This window comes from Nipponia nippon, unplaced genomic scaffold (genome assembly GCF_047370975.1).
Source record: "Nipponia nippon isolate SJK-2023a ecotype South Korea unplaced genomic scaffold, ASM4737097v1 scaffold_5, whole genome shotgun sequence".
NCBI classification, from domain to species: Eukaryota; Metazoa; Chordata; class Aves; order Pelecaniformes; family Threskiornithidae; genus Nipponia; species Nipponia nippon.
The window spans coordinates 71,894,944-71,914,466 of NW_028262369.1; the positions used below are offsets into that span (position 1 = coordinate 71,894,944).

The 19,523-nt window shown below is 38.9% G+C and overlaps 1 protein-coding gene across 1 annotated transcript in view; it reads right to left on the reverse strand.

Annotated features, from left to right (window-relative positions):
* PARD3B (par-3 family cell polarity regulator beta) overlaps window positions 1-19,523 on the reverse strand; it is a 427,889-nt gene that overhangs the window by 155,604 nt on the left and 252,762 nt on the right. The window lies entirely within an intron of this gene.

Below are 19,523 nucleotides of genomic sequence, written 5' to 3' on the forward strand. Positions count from 1 at the left end.
GTTTAAATGGCAAATTAGATAAGCCAATGGGATGGCTGCATGGAATAACTTAGAATGTGATTTAATTGCAGTAGCAAATGATTACAAACTTTTCTTGCGATTTTCTTATCCATATTTCTTGCCTATGTACAAATGCTGTTACCTTGTTCCCTTTCACTTGCCCAATAAATGCATAATAGATACAAATATGCTCCCAAACATAATATGTTACCAGACTGCAGAAATGTATGGTCAAAAGAGAAGAAAGAGTCATTCCAACTCCTCTTGGCAACACCCCTCATCACCCAATGGGGACATTTCTGGAGAAGTTAGTCAAAGCACTATCCTAAATTATGATCAAAAATTCCAAATTTCTCCAGGTTGGTGAGCAGCAGCCACAGTGATATTGCAACCAAGATAACTTGATACAGGTTAAGCACAATCAAACAGCATTTTAATACAGACAAATCCAAGATGGCTTATCTTAGAAAAATAAAGGTTTCCTCTAAGCTGGGGCTCAATATTATTGGAAAACACATGATTCTGCTCAGTGACTCCACACACTCTTGAAGCATGAACCAAAGTTTAGCCACGAGTAGATCAGGATGCACTTGGATAATCAGACCGTAATCAACTGTATCAGAAAACCAATACAGTACCATGGATCAGGTGCAAAACTCTTTTATATTTGGCTTATTTAATAATAAAAGGATAGAGCATTGAACTCTCTTTGCCCTCAAAATCCAGATATTGTCCATAAACACATAGTTTACTTACATGTGAAGGCAAATATATTTGAGTATATATACACACACAGTCATACAACATAAAGGTATAAAACTTCATTCTTGGCAATGATGTTGCTTCTCAGCTGCATTTCTACATGCTATGAGAATACAAAAATTAGATACTACTACTACTCGTGTTACTAGCCCTTCAGTAGATTCTTAAAACTAAATAGCAAGTATCACTAATGTTCTTTAAATTACAAGCTTTTGCTCCAACTACAATAAAAGCCACTCTCATAAACATTTAGAACAAATGCACACAAACATTTTGAACAGTTTCAAGGATATTAAGTAGATCTGCCAGATTTCTCTAGCAATATTAGAACATCTTATTTTGCCTTTCTACAGTGGCTACTGCTGCAGTTTAACTTTTTCAGGTTGACCAACTGTATAGGAAAATAGCTGTGTGTTCAATGATTACCTTACATAAAAAACTTTTAGCATCTATACAGTTATACTAACTTTTGCTTCTTCTATATCAAGAGGGAACACTTGCATCTGTATTCTGCCCTATATCCTATTTTTTGTGAAATATTTTTGCCTTCTTTAGTCTTTCTGACTGTGGACCACTACTTCCGCTGCAATAAGAGGGAAATTTGGTTAATCTGTGAAGTGCATGCCATTCCATTTCCTCAAGAAGATAATGCAAAACAAGTCATACTGTGGTTGGGTATAGACTTACGGCAATCAATTACTTCAATATTTGTATAATTCGTAAAACTTCATGCATATTATCACACAGTTCATCAGAGCTGCCTGACAGCTTCTTCCCTCAACCTTTAATGAGTATGTCAATCCTCATATTGGATAGTGATACCTACTAAGCAATTTACTTCAGAGAAGAAAACTAAAATCAGATTTTGAAACGCTAAGGTTAATGTTATTAAAAAAATGTAATAGTTCTTCTACCATATGCTTAATTGGCCCCCCTGCGAAAAAGCAGTCCCATAGGAAGGAGCAAGAAGCTACTAGTTGGGTTCATATCTTGCTGTAAGAGAAAAAGAAAGTAGTGGGTAATCAATCATAATTTCTCTTCACAGCAACAACCCTGATAAACATTTATGTGAATAATTTTTTTCGTTGTTGTCGTGGTTTAACCCCAGCCGGCAACTAAGCACCACACAGCCGCTTGCTCACTCCCCCGCTGCCTGGTGCTGCCAATACCAGCACAGTTGTGGATACTAAGGGTTTACACACGTTCAAAGGGAAGCAAGAAAACTCAAGAGAAGCAAAATCTATTGAAGATTAGCAGATAAACAGAAACCATTTTGCCTTCAATCTTTTAAGTCCCTGAATATTTGAAGGCAAGGAGAGCTCCTGGAGAAATAAGATACAAACTTGTCATATCTTTGTATTTCTCGTTAGGCATTAGCATTTGGTGGTATCAGAAAGAGGACATGGGCTACATAGACTTTTTTGCCTGATCCAGTATGACCACTGTTATCATCTTGGGATGTGTTACAGATGAAACATGTCCAGAACAAACAACAAACAAAAAAACAAACCCCAAAATAAAGATGCTGCTGCTTCCTGTTCCTATCATTTCTTCATTACTTGCATTATGAAAGCACACAGAACCTCTCTAATCACAGGCCAAAACCTCAATGCATTTAGTGTTATGCCAACTCAAAACAGAATAATATTCAGTACCTCTAATCATTTTTGATCAAGCCTACCTGTATTTCTGCAATACGGGTTCTCTTTTGAGCGGAAAGACTATAGATCTGTTTCTGCAGTGATTTATTTACGATTTGTCAACACTTTGTAAAGTACAGTTCATCTGCTACATTCCCTTTATGCTCCTATGCTTCAGATGTTTTCTATTTTAAATAGAAAAAACAGATGTTTTGGCACAATATTAATTTACTCAGATTTCACATTCAGACTGAACCTGAATTGTTAAGATAAGTATAGAAATGAAAGTTGCAAGCATCAGCCCATAACAGAGCTAATAACAAGTTCCTTCCTCACCTTTTAAAGATTACATTAGTGGTTCATTTCTTCTGAACAGCAATATAGAAGAGCTGAGCACAGAATTTCCTGCTGTTCTCTTAAACTGTTTTTGCTTCAGTTCTGACAGAATAGTCCCTTCTTGCTTAGGTGCTGTTCACAGAATGGGTTAATTTTTCTCCAAATAGATTAAAAAAACCCAACAACCCTTAAATCTGTTCTAGCGCAGAAGCCCTCTGATTTGGAGTTGGTATTTTGTGACAGCTTTAATAGTGTCTTATTGCTGACTCTGTCATTCTTCAGTCTCTGTGCTCTTAACTCTTAGAAGACTTCAATGATATTCCCGTACGCTAAAGCACATTACAAACATACTACCTTTTAGCTCATTCAGTTTGATTTAACAGCTACCTTGAGTAAGAACTAATATTGATATTGCCTTACACCATATGACTGTTACATTTTAATCACTAGGTTTTCTTAGTCTGATTAAGCAATTAAACTGCTTAACTGAAACCTACAGGCAACTGATTCATATGAAGGTACTAAGAAATTCTATTTGAAGTTTAAGAACAATTCCCTACCAAAGACAACAAACACACAAAAGCTCAAATTGCAAAAGCATATTCCAGTATTAGCTCTTCTAGTATTGTTGGCCTTTTCGTTGTTTATTGATTCTATTTACTCGAGCAGTCATTCCTGGTTTCCATTTTCTAAAAATCACTAACAAAATGGGCACTCTGTTCTGCTAATGCAAATTACAGTGCATGTGAAGACTCCTCATACACTGTAAGTGTAACTCATCATTAAACTGGGAGAAGAATTACTGCCTCTGCTTCTTCAGCTATAAAAACTTCCTTAAGAATGTCCAAGTTCCCTTCTTTTAGTTTGGATCACAAAGTATTTGCTGTAACAAGACAGAAGATAGAAGGAAAGAGGTGGAGCTTTTAATGCCAAGCCATGTAGGTCCGAAAAAACCCCATTTATGGTCACTGAGGTTTGAAGAACACTGAAATGAGCAGGACTACCTGCAAGGTAAGTAACTGCTCAAAACAAACAAGGGCAGAGTTCGCTCTACATTTGATCATTTTACTGTTTCTTTTACTCTAGGTGGGTATCAGAAGATTCTTGCATCTCCAGTTGAAAAGTACTAAACATACAAAAGGGTGTCAGAATCTAGCCAAGACTCCTCTAAAAAAACCAAAAACCAAAACAACCAACCACCCAAAAAAACATGGAAAGAGGGTTGTGTTGATCTGCATATATGGTGCTAGGAAGCTGGGGTTTTTCCTCATCAAACAGAAGTTAAGTGAACATGTTATTTGGGCTTGAAGCAATCAAGTACATGTCCGTATCTCTTGTCATTAATAACATTTGCTACCTACATGGACTTCCTCTGTTGCTTTGGTGTCTTGCAGGGTGAAGGAGCAGTATAAAAGACAGGTAAGCTAATCATGGACATATACCACTGTGCTGACTGGGGAGTGCTCAGCTCAGAATGTTAAAAAGATTACTTGTGGGCTCTTCCATGAAGGGAAAAAGAAGGGTAGAAAACAAAAAGGGAACCTAGGCAAGCAGAGAGTCTATATAGGGATCAGATTTTATAAAATATTAAGTACTTGCTCTCAGAAAATTAATGCTTTAAGATTTCGGCTTCAATCTGATGCCCTATAACGCATGACCCCCCATTTTACTTACAATAGCTACGATGCTTAATCTTTTTATACTATCACTCTATATCATTCCAAATCCAGAGGTTTAGACCCAGCACTAGCTACTTGAAGTCAAAGCAATTCTTCAAAGCATATGTGGTTTATAGACTACAGTAGGATCTTTCTACATAGTTTGCTATATTAATAAAGAAACATTTTTATTTGTTTACACATACAGTAATACTGTATCTACTACATACTAAATAAAATGCATTATTTATTTGCATTTTCCCGTCTGATTTTCTGAAAAGGCTCATGAAATTTTAATGAAAGTGGTTAAAGCAACAGACTATGTATTAAAATTATATACAAAAAATGACCTTAAAAGAGTGCTATTAACATTGCAAAGTAAAGCACTTAGGCTTGGAGAATGCCACAGCAGAGGTGTCCATCGTTAACTTATCTCTCTCTATGCACTCATTGTAATAGACTTTCACGTTATGTCCCAAATACATTATGACAATTTTATTTACAAAACTCCAGCTTCCTTCTTTCAGGAAAGATATAAAAATATTTTCTTACACATGTACAGCAATTACATTCTTATTCAACACACACTTTAATATCTGCTCTGACATCAGCATTAAACAGTCCTTCATGCATCTTTCTCTGAAACACCTTATAAAGTAGTATTTTTTTAATAAACACTAATGACGTCATTTTAAGATAAATGTGTACTATCTGTGCCTCAGAGACAATGAACTGAAACAGAAGGATGAAGATAAATTCAAGTTCCCATTCTAAGATCATCAAGAATTTATTCCCCTGCCCTCTGCTCCCTCTTCTGAATACTTAGCATCTAGCATTTCGTGGGCTCACAGCACTGTTGCCACTGACTTTGGTTGCAGCCTGAATACGTTCAGCACTTTGGCAAATCATGCAGGTCAGGCACCAACAAGGTGAAGAACACACTACTCACTACATGTGGTTTAAAGACACCTCCCCACACCCAGCAATTCTGGAGCACAGGCACAGCTAGAAAATAATTCAAGCAGCTTTTAATGGCTAGAAAACAGAAAAATTGTTTCTTTTTCCCTGAGATCATCTACACCACTAGCACCACATCCTCCAACCAGACTATACCAAACAGCTACACATCTTACAACTTCAACAATAAATGAGGTGAGGGTTGGGCCTTACACAACAGCCTTCGTTACCCTTAAGCAGATCCCTCTTGTGCTCTGAAAGTAAAGTCTTCGGGAAGAATTAGGGTTTGATTATCTAAGTCTCACACCACCAGCATCCACTATAAGGGTCCGAATTGCCTTTGCAGACTTCTTTAGAACTAGTGTTTCCGACTTCAGACACCTTAAACCTTCAAACTTATGTTCTTTTAACAGAGTTTGTATATACAGTTTCCTAGGTGCGTGGTTTATGGTGTGGGTTCTTTTAGTTTGTTTGGTTTTGTTTGTTTTAAAGAAAAGCAGAGTTTTCTTTACTGCAGTGCTGGCCGCCACCCTTTTCTTTCCCATGTGGTTTCCGGATCCACTGTCCTAGATCAGCACAAGCTAATCTCCCCCTCTGCCTCAGTTATGTCACCCTTTCCCACCCTGCATCTTCCCACCCAGCCACATGCATAACCTCCCTTTTTCCCCCATCCCCAGCATCCTTTTCTAGCCCCTCCCCCCCCAAGCTTGCTATCTTCCCAGCCTCTACCCATATATTCTTACCTTTTCCTCTCCTAAATAAAAACAAATATCAGAGTTATTTTTAGGAGACAGTAAAAGAACAACCTCTGTCAAAAAAGCAAATAAACCCCACGCTTCAACTGACACTTGAATGGAAAGTTTTACTTCAAACGGCGCCAGTTTCACAGAATCTGTAATGGGATGTGTCATGCGTGACACTTAACAGGTGATAACACAGTGACTACTGCACGCTATACCCATACTTTATACACAAAAAGAGAAAAGAAAAAGCAAACCATGAGTAAAGGAGACCAGAGTTTTTTCCTGAAACTTAATGATTTACCAATATTTCCTACAGGATGGAAGAAAAAGAATGATTGTAAGAAATAATTTTTCTCCTTTTTTTTTTTTTTAAAATGTATTTGCTCTTCTAATATAAACTCAGACTGAGGATTATTCTTTGTAGCTAGTTTGTGATGTATATTTCAGTAATAAGCAGTGAGTTATTTGATGCAATGGCTGACAAAATTTAGTCCTGAATGTAATGCTCATTCTGGTTTGTACCTTTAAAATTAAAACCAGTGTGCTGTATTTTAGAAAAGAATTAAACTCTAGAAACTTCGATCGAACAATTTTGTCATTTTGTTTTCAGAATTAAGCATCTGAGCAGATTATAAAGCAATAAAAAAATAAGAGGCATCTGAATAACTGCACTATATTGGATTTCTCTTTTATAACATCTCTGTTTGTCAACAGCAGTATTACAACTGGCAACCAAAAAAAACAACCCCTTTTTTGAATACAGGAATTTATGCCAACTGCAGATAGCAACAAAAATTGTAATTACATGAAAAACCCAAACAAATCAATGCCAGATCCTCTGTTCTGGTCCTACTGCACAGAGAAGCTTGAAAACTGCCACAGCAAGTTAACTGAGGTTTTTGTTTGCAACCTTTGTAAGTGCAATCACCCTTCAGTACCAGATGCAAACTCCTAGTGCCAAGTTCTAGCTTCGTTCTGTTTGTCCCTCCGTTTGCCAGGTCCTGACCATAGCACTGGAAGGGAACTGATCCCTATTTAAGCTTTCAGTGCGGCAGGGTCAGGGTCTTGCTGCTACATGGCACTAAGGAAACTACCATTCTGAAACCGGGCAAATTGGAGCATTAGGGTCTGCCCCTCTCCAGTGAATTTGCTGCTTTGCCCCAAGCCCACTATTCACACTAGACAGAATGTCTCCTTCCTACTCCCTTAGGAGTAAGCAAGCAAGCAAGAGAACAGGAGACGGAGATGGTCTCCCAGAAAAAAAACCAAACCAAACCAAACCAAACCAAAACACACTAATACTGAAACATGCTGTGCAAGCAGCTGTCCCCAGGACCTGACTATGCCCTGCATGCTCTCCTGGCCATAGGGGACAGAGGGGAACCATAAGCAGAACAGTAGGCAGAAGGTTCTGCATGAACTAGTACCACAATGGCCAAAAGAACTCAATGAAATAAAGATTATGTAGATATAATTCAATCAAATAAAGATTATGTAGATATAACTGCGCTAAGTCTGCTAATGCCCTTGAAAATCCGGAGGTGAAGCTTTCAGGTCACAGATTTGCTCCCCTCCCAGACAGATATCCAATCCACAAAGGTTTTCTTTTCAATTTAAGAGTCAGCTTGAAGAGGAGGGAAGGATTAAAGAAAGGATTTTTACAACAGAAAGTGAAGAACTAAAGGGGCAGGAATCAGATATAGAATAGCCTCAGTATAGATGTCAGACTACTTGGGGGGTGGTGGTGGTGGGGAATCAGCTTTGAAGTTTCTTTAAAAAAACAAACATAAATAAGCTTGGTGTCATGTCAGAAGGGATCTTCTGTGCACTCATAGGGTTAAGATATCAATCATCATGCTTATTACTTGTAGACAAAAATTAAATGCTTTGAAACTACATCAACCACATGCAAGCCTAAATTAAGGCCAATGAGAAGTTTCATCTATTGAGACATTAGGCAGAAAAAAGGGTAAACACTAGAGAAGTTGATATATTTTGCAAGGGCAGCATGGTGCCATTGCTGGAGGTAAGAGGAAAGTACCTGCTGGTAGTCGATGGTAACTCAAAGAAGTGCTTTCTACTCTTCTACAAAATGCTTTCCATTTGGGTTGCCGCTGGTATGTACAGAAAAATCTCTCCCACTCTGCTCTTAGGTCAGAAAAAAGCATTTCAGTAGGACACTTAATTAGGGATGATACTCTGGGTACTTTTGGAGTGCTGTGTAGGTAAGTGCTAAGTAGCATTGCTGTATTAAAAAGACCCACTAAAAATAATGCTGTTTCATGAGACATACAAATAACAATGTAATTCTTTCCTTCAAAGTTAATTTCTGAACTGTATTGCTCTGCACAGCTTTTATTACGCAAAGATGTGTATTAATAAATAGCACCAGCAACCCATTTTATATAATAAAACCTTATTTCAAATGTTATGGAAGGCAAACACTGTACAAGATACTATTCCAGAAGTGAGCTGGACTAGAAATATCAATTACTGGCAGCTACCTTCAAAATCCTTCTTATTGACATGGCAACATCATGGGACTTCAAAATAAAAAATGAAGGAGAAGAATCATTCAAAGCAGAGAATTAAAAATGCTTCCCTGTCTATATTCAAGCCTCAGAAGGTAATGTAACTGGCAAATATTACAAAAGAAAAAAAAACATAACACAAAAAACCAATCAAAAAACCCAAACAAAACCACAACAGTTAAATCATCTGCAGGGCTACGTCATTTTTAAATTTCAGTCAACTAGTTTAAAAAAACTGTCCCCTTCCCCTCTTCAGCCAGTAGCTCATTTAGTTCAGTGCTCTTCTTTCTACATCTCATACTTCATACTCCAAAATGTAAGTTAGAGGGCCAGATGTATTATCTGGGAAGTTTTCCAAATTCATTAACTCCTTGGCACCAGTGACTTCACGATAGCCACTGCCAGCACTGAGTATTATGCCCAGCAAAAACCCAGCTCCTGGAGGGAAAGGATTAATAAAATGAGGCATTTGACAGTGGCTGTTGGTTTCTTTGGTCACAACAAGCAACTAAAAAAACCCCACAGTAGTTGCCAACACTGATCACAGCCAACTTTTCAGTACCTAGTACTCTGAAGGTCTTTCCTGAACATCTGCAGATCATTCACCACAAAGTCTGAAAAATGTGCAGATACTGCTTGAAGGAATACAAAACCAATAGTCAGAGAAAAGATTGGCAGGAAGGCTGTGGCTCCAGTTCTAACTGCAGAGGGTGGTAAATGTTACCCAGGAGCGTTAGAATCACCTCGGCACTTTCTCCTCAATTACAGAAGATGCAGTCTGAGGCAACTCATTTTGCTTTCTGAAATGGATGCAGTCTGGTTGTCACCAGCTAAAGGGCCAATGACTGAAGAGCCTTACAAGGCCCTAGAAATGCAGGACACCTGATGGATCCACTTGCTGTTTTCAGCTTTCTTCTGAGGGCCAAGGGGGGAGTTCCATGAAGGAAACCAGCTTACTATCAGTCATGCAGGCACTTTCATGAGCCATCTGTTCAGGCACCATCACCAGAGAGGCTCTCTGATTTCAAGATCAACATACAGCAAGAAGTCCCCAGGACTGTAAACGTTAAACTTGTTTTGGTGGCTGTTGTGCCTTACTTTGAATCTCCACAGTTTCAATAAAAAGCACACCAAATTCCTTACATTCTTCAAACTTAAAACTTATTGTTTCTTATTCTTTGATTAAGGTTAATACCAGCTTGCTTGGTGTTTTACGTTTTGCCATCTCCAATCACTTCATATTTAGTAACGATTCTTACTGGGCATGATATTCTAGTTTCCAGAGATGCCAAGATCCCGAGTCCTAATAACCACTTCTGCAGAACTGCAGTATCTATTAGCCGGTGTGAAATTCTGCACTAACACAGTTACACTGCTTCTGCTTTCACAGAAAGCTTTATTTCTGCCCGATACAGCAATCCTCATATAGACGCGTCCACTCCTCTGAAGTGGAAGCTCTCCTACTCTCGTGTCAGAAACAACCTGGAATATGAGGCAGTAGGAAGCTCCAACTCAAAGCAGAAACTTTCAGCAAAGACATGAAATGTGGCAGGCTCAGCAGAGACAGTCATAGGGAAAAGTATCACCAGGTCTCAGGAAGAGAATGCATGCCCCAAACAGCCTACAACTGATAACTCATGCCAGCACCGCACCATTTACTAGAGAGAGTATTTCAGCGTGCAACAGACTTCTGCAAGCATACCTCTCCTTCAGTCCACTGCAAGCTGACACAGACAATGTATTTACCACAGAAAGATGACCGCTTATTTCAAATACTAGCAGGCCTCACGGTAAGTGGATGCATTCATTACAGCCATTAAAAGTCTGCACTTCATTTTATACTACTTAACTGTTCTGGGGTTTTTAATACTCTCTTGATTTGCTTCACTGAATTCTGCATAGAACAATATTCAGCAATACTGAATTTGGTGGAGAAATAGCAACTATGAAGTGTGAACATCAAAACACCACCACCCCCGCCCCCAAGCCTCAGTTAACACAACAGTACGCCCAGAATCACTTCAGGAAATTAAGGAGGGGGGAAAAAAAGGAGGTAGAAGAAATACGAATGGATGAGTATCTTGGTTGGAAAAAATTCTTGCGTGTTGGATTTTTTTTTCTTCCTAGTCACTTCTACTTCTCTATCATAAGGGAGCTGTAACATTGGGTAACTGCTGAGCATGAAATTTCCCAGGTCACATTAAACAAAGTTCCTGCCCCTTTCTCTGCTCCTGGAGCAAAGAATACTCCCCAAGGAAAAAGGCTGTTGGTTTGCAATCCCTGGATGCCAACAATTCATATTGGGTGATGCATAATTCCCATATTGCTGAGATGTGATGGAAAAGAAGTAAATCTTTCACCTCTATTGTTTATTTTTGAAGACTGCAGTTTGGATATCTGCCAAACCGGGCCTTCTCTGAGAAAAGGCCATCATTACTGCCATGCAGACTTTCCACTCCAAGCTTACCCACACGTAAAAATGAGGCATTCCTGACACCCAGAATCACTCTCCAGCATCTTGCTCTAATAAACTTAATGTCACAGCTTTCATTCCATAGCTAGGATTTCCCTTGCTATGCATTCACAGGAGCGCTCTGTATAGTTTCTATCTGTAGGAACTCTTTAAGTTTCATTTCATGGTGGTCAAACTGAAATATCTATCTTTGGTATGCTTTTAGGGCACAAGCTTCCTTTACAGAGAAGTCCAAGCTGTTCAGGACTTTCAGGTAGATGTACATGCACTTTTGTTCTTAAAGTGGGAACATGGAAAGGGCTTTGCTGTTGAAACTAGGGTTGTTTTACTATACTTCTGTAGTACAGAAAATTCACGTTTGCTGGGTGAGACAGAGTGATATAAAAGCTTCTGCTCAACTTATGCTTTTACAGGGTCATTTGTTCTCTGGTTCAGCAGCTTTCTGTGATCAGCTGGACTGAAAGAAACCCTGCCCAGTCCCTATGGTTCTTGAGGAAAATTGTCCTCCTTTCTGTCTGAGCTGCCTGTTCACTCCAACTGGCACGTATGAAAGCTTCTCTCTGCTTGTCAGACTCAGCTGCTCCCAAGGACTACTCAATCTCTCACTGCTTAGGACAGGACAAGACCCAGGGCGTAGCAGCCCAAACAAAGCTAAAAGATAACCATAGCCCTTTAAGAGCAAGTAACATCACACAGTCAAAAATACACAAAACCAAGTTTCACTGGCCATTAAACAAACCTCTCAGAAACTCACTTTCACTTTAGTCTTCAGGACAAGAAACAGAGACTTAAACTTGCTCCCACTCCTCCTTTCTTTCAGGACAAAGAAATCTCTGAAGATCTGCAAATCTTCTTTCATCCATACTTTCTCCCTCAGATGTGTCTCTCTACCCCCTCCACCCCAGTCAACCTCCTTCAGCTCAGGCTGATCCCAGGATCAAAAAACGTCAGTTACAAAATCATTCTTCTCTTCTCCTGAACTTTCTTTTTCTCCCTCCCTTGGCTAAACCAAAGAATACTATTCTTTTTTGTAGAATTATTTTTTTCTGCTAGGTTAGCTCCCCATAACAGCTCATCACGGAATTATCAGAATAATAATGCTGACAGAGAGAGAAAGGGGGCAGAAACACATGGCTAGCCATTTATGATACAAGGGTACCATGTGATCCTCTTCAGGAGACAGGAAAACATTAAATCAACTATGCTATGTTATAAACCTCAATCACAGCTCCTTGAGTTTGCATCCATGCTGCAGCTGGTCTACGTTCAGCTCTGCTCTAGATCCTAAATCTCACACAAGAACATTGAGGGAAACAGGTTTCTCCTGCGAGTTTGTTATTGTTCTCAGCAGATCGGATCTATTCACTTTAATGACTATAGTTCAAAGAAAGATCAATGGGCACTGCTCTGATGTATCTTAATATAATGCACACTAAGAGTCAGTCACCGAACACAAAGAATTCATAAAATCAAAGTGAGTAAGTGATTCAAGAGAAGATTCTTGCAATTCAAGGATGAGACAGCAGGGATGCTCTTCTTCAGTTTGCAGAGGTTTATTGCTATTTTTTATTCCCTGCTCCTGCCACTGGGAAAGTAATTTTATCCATGGCAAGTAAAATAGCCTTAAAAAAAAAAATGGGAAAAAAAAAAAAAAATCAATGCAAGTTTGGCAGTTGAATTCAATAAGGATATGGTTTGACATGGCAGATAAGGTGATTTAATAGACAGCTGCCCCTGAAAGCCACAGCTCTCATGTCCATCCACTTGCTGAGTTTCCCTTCTACTGGGATGCAAGCTTGTCTCTCTCAAATGAGTGGTTCAAGGAGATAAGCCCAACACTATTCACTTCTGTCATTCTTGTTTTATTTTTTGGATGGTTTAGCTCTCTCAACCGTCTCACCAGCTAAGCTGTGGGACTGGAATAAAAGAAGTAATGGGAACCAGGCAGCTGCGGGTAGGAGGTATGGTCACTAAGACTGCCTCTTATGGCAGCAGCAAGCTTTTAGATCAACATCGTAACATCAAACTGCACCCTCAAAGTGAGGGATTTTTATCAACAGATGACTTTCTCAGGACCTAACAAAAAAGGGGTCACAACAATCATCATCACACAGCTAATAAAGTCTTCAAAAACAAGGAAAAAAAGCTGTCAAAGGAATAGTTACAGCTGGTGAGTTACCAGGGGCGTAAAATGATTCTTCTCAGAGTAAAAAGGAGAGCTTGTTTCCCTCCATAGAGGAGAACCATCTAACTAGGTTATCCGTGAGAGCTGCTTATCAGCCAGATAGGCTTGGCATGCAAGGGGGACTGTAAAGACTGCCAGCCTGGCACTCAGAAGAGATTTTGACCAACAAACTGCTTTTCACTCAAATTCAACAATACAGCAAGTTCTATTAATTTAGAGTAATTGTTTGAAGCACAGGAACTGACAAGTGTCCAACCTTCCTTCTCCTGAGTCAGTGAAAAAATTAAACTTCTCATGCAGAAACACATACAATTTGATGGGGGCGGGGGAGGGGGAGGAGAGAGATTGCTGTATCAGTCCCATTTTTAATAGCCTCTTAAAAATAATCAATATTTGCAATGCCCAGTTTCAGTTTCTCTTGCTCAAAAAAAAAAAAAAATCAGAACTTGACAAGAGTTCTAATTTTGTTTTCATCTTGTTTCAATATACTTTCCTATCTCTGACAGGTTAAAATACATGAAGTTCCAAAAGACAAATGAAAGTTTTTCCAACTAAACATTCATACTTCACATTTAGCACTCTAAATGCTAGACAAAATTGAAAGAGCATTTTTCTCGACAATAATTCTTAAGAGTAAGCTCATGAAAATTGGAGGCTCGGGATTTATTCCTACAGACTTCTAGACTTTTACCATTAAGACATGAAAAAAATCCTGCAGCCCAGCAGTTCAGTATTGTGCTGTCCTGTCCCATAGGCTTGGTCACTGCATAGTTTTGGTTCTTGTGCAACTAGGCAGTGTTAAACAAGCCCCGCCCTGCCCCCAGCTCTAACCAATGTAGATGATTAGAACAATCTATAACATGGAAACCATTATACATATAAAAAAAAAAAACAACAAACCACCACCAACAAAAAAACACCTTAAAAAATAAAGTCCACTAAAAAAAAGGGTAGTAAAACCATACTGGCATAGAGTACTAAGTAAATTAATGTATCATCCTAGTTTCACTAGACAAGCTGTGTTTGAAGATAAGATAAAAACAACAGTAGGCAGAGATTCAATGAAAGTTAAGCATTTTAACTTTTGGATTAGAAATCCTTATAAACTGCAACAATATAATACATTCACTGTAACATCTTTGACTTTAGACCTTACCAAACATAAGTATAGAAGAAAACATTAACTCTATAAGTGACCTGCAGAAAAAGAGGAATCTTATTTTTTGTTTCTTGGCTGCATGAGTCGATACAGATTCTCTGATGACAACAATTTATGTGGAACTATATGGCCAAAGGAACACTTTGCTTGGAGAATCATAATCAAAGCTGATAATAACAACAACAACAACAACAACAACAACAATAATACCACCACCACCACGAGAAAAGAACCATCCAGGGAGAGAAGCCCAAAGTGAAGGTATCAGTAAAAGAATGAAAATCTTGCAAAAATATTCCCACCAATAAAGTATCAAACTTAATCCATAGCTTAACAATTCAGAGCTTAAAGAGGCATGGGTTATGGGTAGTATGGTATACTGAAGCATCATAGAAAGATACTGGCATTTATTTTTGTGTCAGTCACACTGAAATAGCACCAAGCACCACACTGGCTGAATTAAAGGAAAATCATGTTGCACAGCTTCCAGTGCTGCCACAGTTTGCCTGCCTCCAGAACCCAAGCCAAGATACATAGGTTAGGCTACGTCGGTATGGCTAAAGTATACTGCAGTCTGCAAAGTAGGCAATTCCTCTTCACACTTGCAAGAATGATTGACACAGCCAAGTATTACACTCTTATTATCAAAGAGAAATAAAATGAGCTAAGATGAACCTTTTTCTTCTCTCACAAATGCAAAGACAAGTGTGAGATTCTATATGCCACGTGCTTTCAGTTAGATAGTGTCCTTGTTTGGACAGGCACCTGCATACGCCAGGCAGCTCAGCCATTTACATGAGTTTTTTCGACTGTGGATCTAGTTACTATATAAATCCTTACGAACTCAGTACTAAACCCAATGCCCCCTTCCAAAAGCTCAGCTTTAATGACATTTACAGCAGTGAGAAAGCTTGTTTAATAAAATTGAGATCTAGCATGAGGAGAGGAGAACACAACTTCTCTACGCACCTCTTCAACATAATTGCGTTACCTGCAAAACAGAAGCCAAACTTGCTGCAATGGCACTGGTCTCATTCTCACACAAGCCTAGCAGCATCCACTAAGCTTTCTGTAGTCCTTCTTAACCCCACTATTAACCCCCAACAAAATTCTTGATTAAAAGCAAGCCTTTTGTGCTACATAAGCATGCATGAACCACTGGATTTTGCTGGTGTTCCAATAGCTCAACCTTTGCATTCCTCCAGTTAAAAAAAGAAAAAAAAAAAAAATTCCCTGGTTTTATCTGCCCTTCCAAGTCTGAACTCAAATTACAGCAATAAGCTTAGCCTAGTCATTATTCTCACTTTTATCAGAATAAACTTTAACACACTGGATTCTGCCTGCACCAGACCCTATTTTGTCCCTGCACCAGACCCTACTTTGTCCCTGCAAAAAACTAAGCTGGGCTTCTTGAAATCATAGGTTATGTTTATATTTGCAAATTTAGCAGTGGCTGGGTACACCAGAGTTTACTCGAATGCAATCATCTACACTATAAAAATGTTATAACAGCTCTTCTGCTCTCACAAACACTGCCTAGAAATGGTTCAGGAGTTAGGATACACCAAGCACAGCTTCCAGAGGCAACCTGAAACCATTTTACAATAGAGGCTCAGAGCACAGATGGAGATCATCCTGTGTCACTCAACTTTAAAGCCAAAGGGGACATTCAGCTTACACCTGCATAGATGCAACCTTAGCATCTCATAGACTTATTTCACCTACCAATCCAACCATGACTTTCATGATAGGTTGGAGAGCCTTTCCTGAAGGTAACGATGAAGCTTAATCTGTTGTGCTTTCCATACCCTATTCCAGTGGGTCATATAAAATCTACCAATAAGCCTAACTTTTCAACCACTCTTATATCCTAAACCATAATCTTAATCCTCATTCTAGCCTTAATGAAACCTCAGTAAAATTTATTTAGTGCAGAATACATCCTGGCATTAAAGGATGCAGAGATACACCAAGACCTTTAACCTACTTTATTCCAAACTATCTCCAGTCCCAATCTGAATCCCAGTTTAACCACAGCTCAGTTATCCATACACAAAGCAGGACAGACTGGAGGTCTACCAGACGTATCGGCACTCAGACCTCATTCAAAGCCCTGACCTTGCAGGATTTAGCTGTATGCCTACATCTTCAAGCCTTCTTTCCCAGAACACTAATCCTACCCGCAGGCTGAACAGTAACCTGGTAACTGCACTGTCAGCAAAATTAACAGTAAGGGGCAGAACTTGACCAGAAGCATCCTTCAAACTATCCCAATGGCCCTTTTCCTACTCATGTCCTAACCCTATCTCTTGCCATACAGCACTAATTCAAATTCATCTTGGTAACAGAGCTACCTCTGTATCATTCAGTCTTGCCAGTACTAATCCATAGCCCAGTCACATGTTCCTTACATAGCAGCCAGCAAGAAAATAAGATCTTCAACTCATCTTGTCTCAAAACTCTCTCGAAACATAACCCCAGCCAAAAAAATGGTCTAGTGACATTAAAATAAAAATAGGAAAGCTTTTTTGCCCATTTTGCTAATTAATATGTCAGAGCTCATAAAGAAAGACTCATCAGCTTTTCTCCAGCACTACATCATCTGAAAGAGCTGTGTCAGCGGAGACCTCAGCAGACAGTCAATAAATACTAAAAGTGTTCTAAGCAGTAAATCAGAACACAAAAAAAAGAATTTCAGAAAAAAATAAAAATAGCTGCAAAGAATTCACTACTTGATTTCAGTATTTGATACAAATCAGGTTATATTTGATGTACAACAGTCTTGCCCTTCCTTATGAAGGGTAAGCTCCTAGCTGTCTTGGAATCGCTTTTCTAAAAAGCTGAGAGTTCATGAAAAACTGAGCTAAAGCTTGCTGATTTTTCATCTTTGTGAATTTTCAGGGATCTTCTCTGCTTTAAGATCGAGGCACCACTTGTCTGCTTCACATTCTCACTGTTGGAACTGAGTTTAGGGAATGCAGACACACCGTTACTGAGCACACAGGAAGCTTACAGAAGACAAAATGCTCCTTACAGGGTTCAAAGGATGCCTTACACACACACATTGTGAACTCTGGTCTCTTCCAGAAAGGGCCAAGTAGGCTGCATCAATACAGCACTCCAGTGCTTTTGCCAATGGTATTGTGGAAAAACATTTGCAACACTAAGAACACCTGTAAGCACTGCAGGAGTCTTCCATCCAGCAGGATGAAGGACAGGCCAGCTATGAGAACCAAAATTCACAAATGCATTTCTGTGAGGGTGAAATACAGGAACAAGTCTCCAGCCATCTTCCCGTAGAACATGCTTACAAGCTCAGGATGTGTCCAGACATGCTTCTAAAAATCAAATCTACCTTTTAAGGGAAAAAAAAAAAAAAAAAAAAAAAAAAAGGAACTGCTATTTGTGGGTGCAATATATAAAAAGACAGAAAGATGGGGCTACAGCTACAGATGCTTCTAATGCCTTGGTCTTCTGCAGAATTGTGATAATGCTTTTTGAAATGAATACACGCTACTAACTCCTGCTGCTGCTCAGTAACATGTAATATGCGAGGGACACAGCAGCTATACCAAAAGCTGAGACTAAATGCTTGAAGAGCCACTGCCCCAGAAGGAATAGAAAGGATATTTCCCTAGAGAGAATTACTCAACTGCGTATTTCATAGAACAAGTCATGTTGAAGGAGAGAAGGGATAATTGCATTGAATGTTAGTAGGTGATAATTATTTCTGTAGAGAAATATATTTAATTTCCTGAAGTCTAGAATAGGATGGAAGCTCTTCGTTCTGTAATGAGAAAATAACGGTGTTTTGCTCCCCGCACAAGAAGCCACAATGTCTCCCTTAGCGCGTTCTTAAAAAAGTACCTATACCTATAGGAAGGCAGCACAATGAGTGATGTTAAAACAAGAGTTCTGTGATGTGACTGAATGCCAGCAAGATACATATATGATATATAATTCCAAAAAGCATACAGTAAAAAGGGACCAGAGAAAAAGAACACCCTGTTCTTGAACAAACCTTTAAAATAAATATTTGAATGGAACAATGAGAAAGCTGAAACTGCAGCTTGATTTCTCTTTATGAAGGGTTAGGAAACGGAACAAAGAGAAGGGAGAAACATTTTTCAACAGTAATTGAACAGTATTTAAGGTGCACAGAATCAAGAAAAATCATTTACACTCCAACCTTCTCAGAAGTTAGCTAGCTCCTTTTAGTCTGAGGAGGAAAAAAAGAAACAACCTGGAGGATCTTTGTATCTATTCCTTAGGTGATCTGTTGACCACTGATTTTAGTCTATGAAAAAAGATCGTAGGTACATGCGGTAGGTCTATGAAGGATAAGTAAAGCAAGCAAGCCGAAGTTCAACAAGCATGGGTCCACATTTTCATATAAAATTTGCAGGTGTCTTCACACAGAAAAATTTTCAAAGCCATGGTTTTCAAGAATCTGAAGAAGTGTGCAGAAGAAAGATCAAATGCTGCTGAAAGTGATATTATAAAGCTTAATGTACCTATAACAACTGATTGCCAAAGAGTTATGATCTCACCAGGTTTCCTTCCAATACGCTTTGATAGCAGTGAATTCCACTGATCTTTGGAAAACTGCATGATGTTGCAATGTTTGTAGTAATTTTTCTGCACAGGAAAAAACTCAAGGGCAACACTCCTAGCTTCTTCAAGTTGACAAGATCATTTCTTTGAAGCTTTCACATTCCCAAAACAAAAAGTTGAAAGAATTTTTTCTCCCCAGGAGTGATAATGTTACAAGACATATGAACCACCCCTTGATTCAGAAAGAGAATCCAAGAAGTTCACAGACTTAGGAAAGATGCCAGAAGAATTTAAAAAGAATTTGTCTACTAAGTTCAGGAAAAGGTCTTCAGATAAGGAAAATCCACACTAGAGAACTAAAGAAGGACACCCAGTTGCACAGAGAAGGAATACCATAAACAACCAGGAATCTCATCGTTGACCTTCCTTTACATGAATTCAGCTTTTTCGTTCTGTCAAAGGGGTGGGAAAAGGTAACGTGCAATCACTCTACAAAGGGGTAGCCTGAAACTTCAGGGTTTTCTA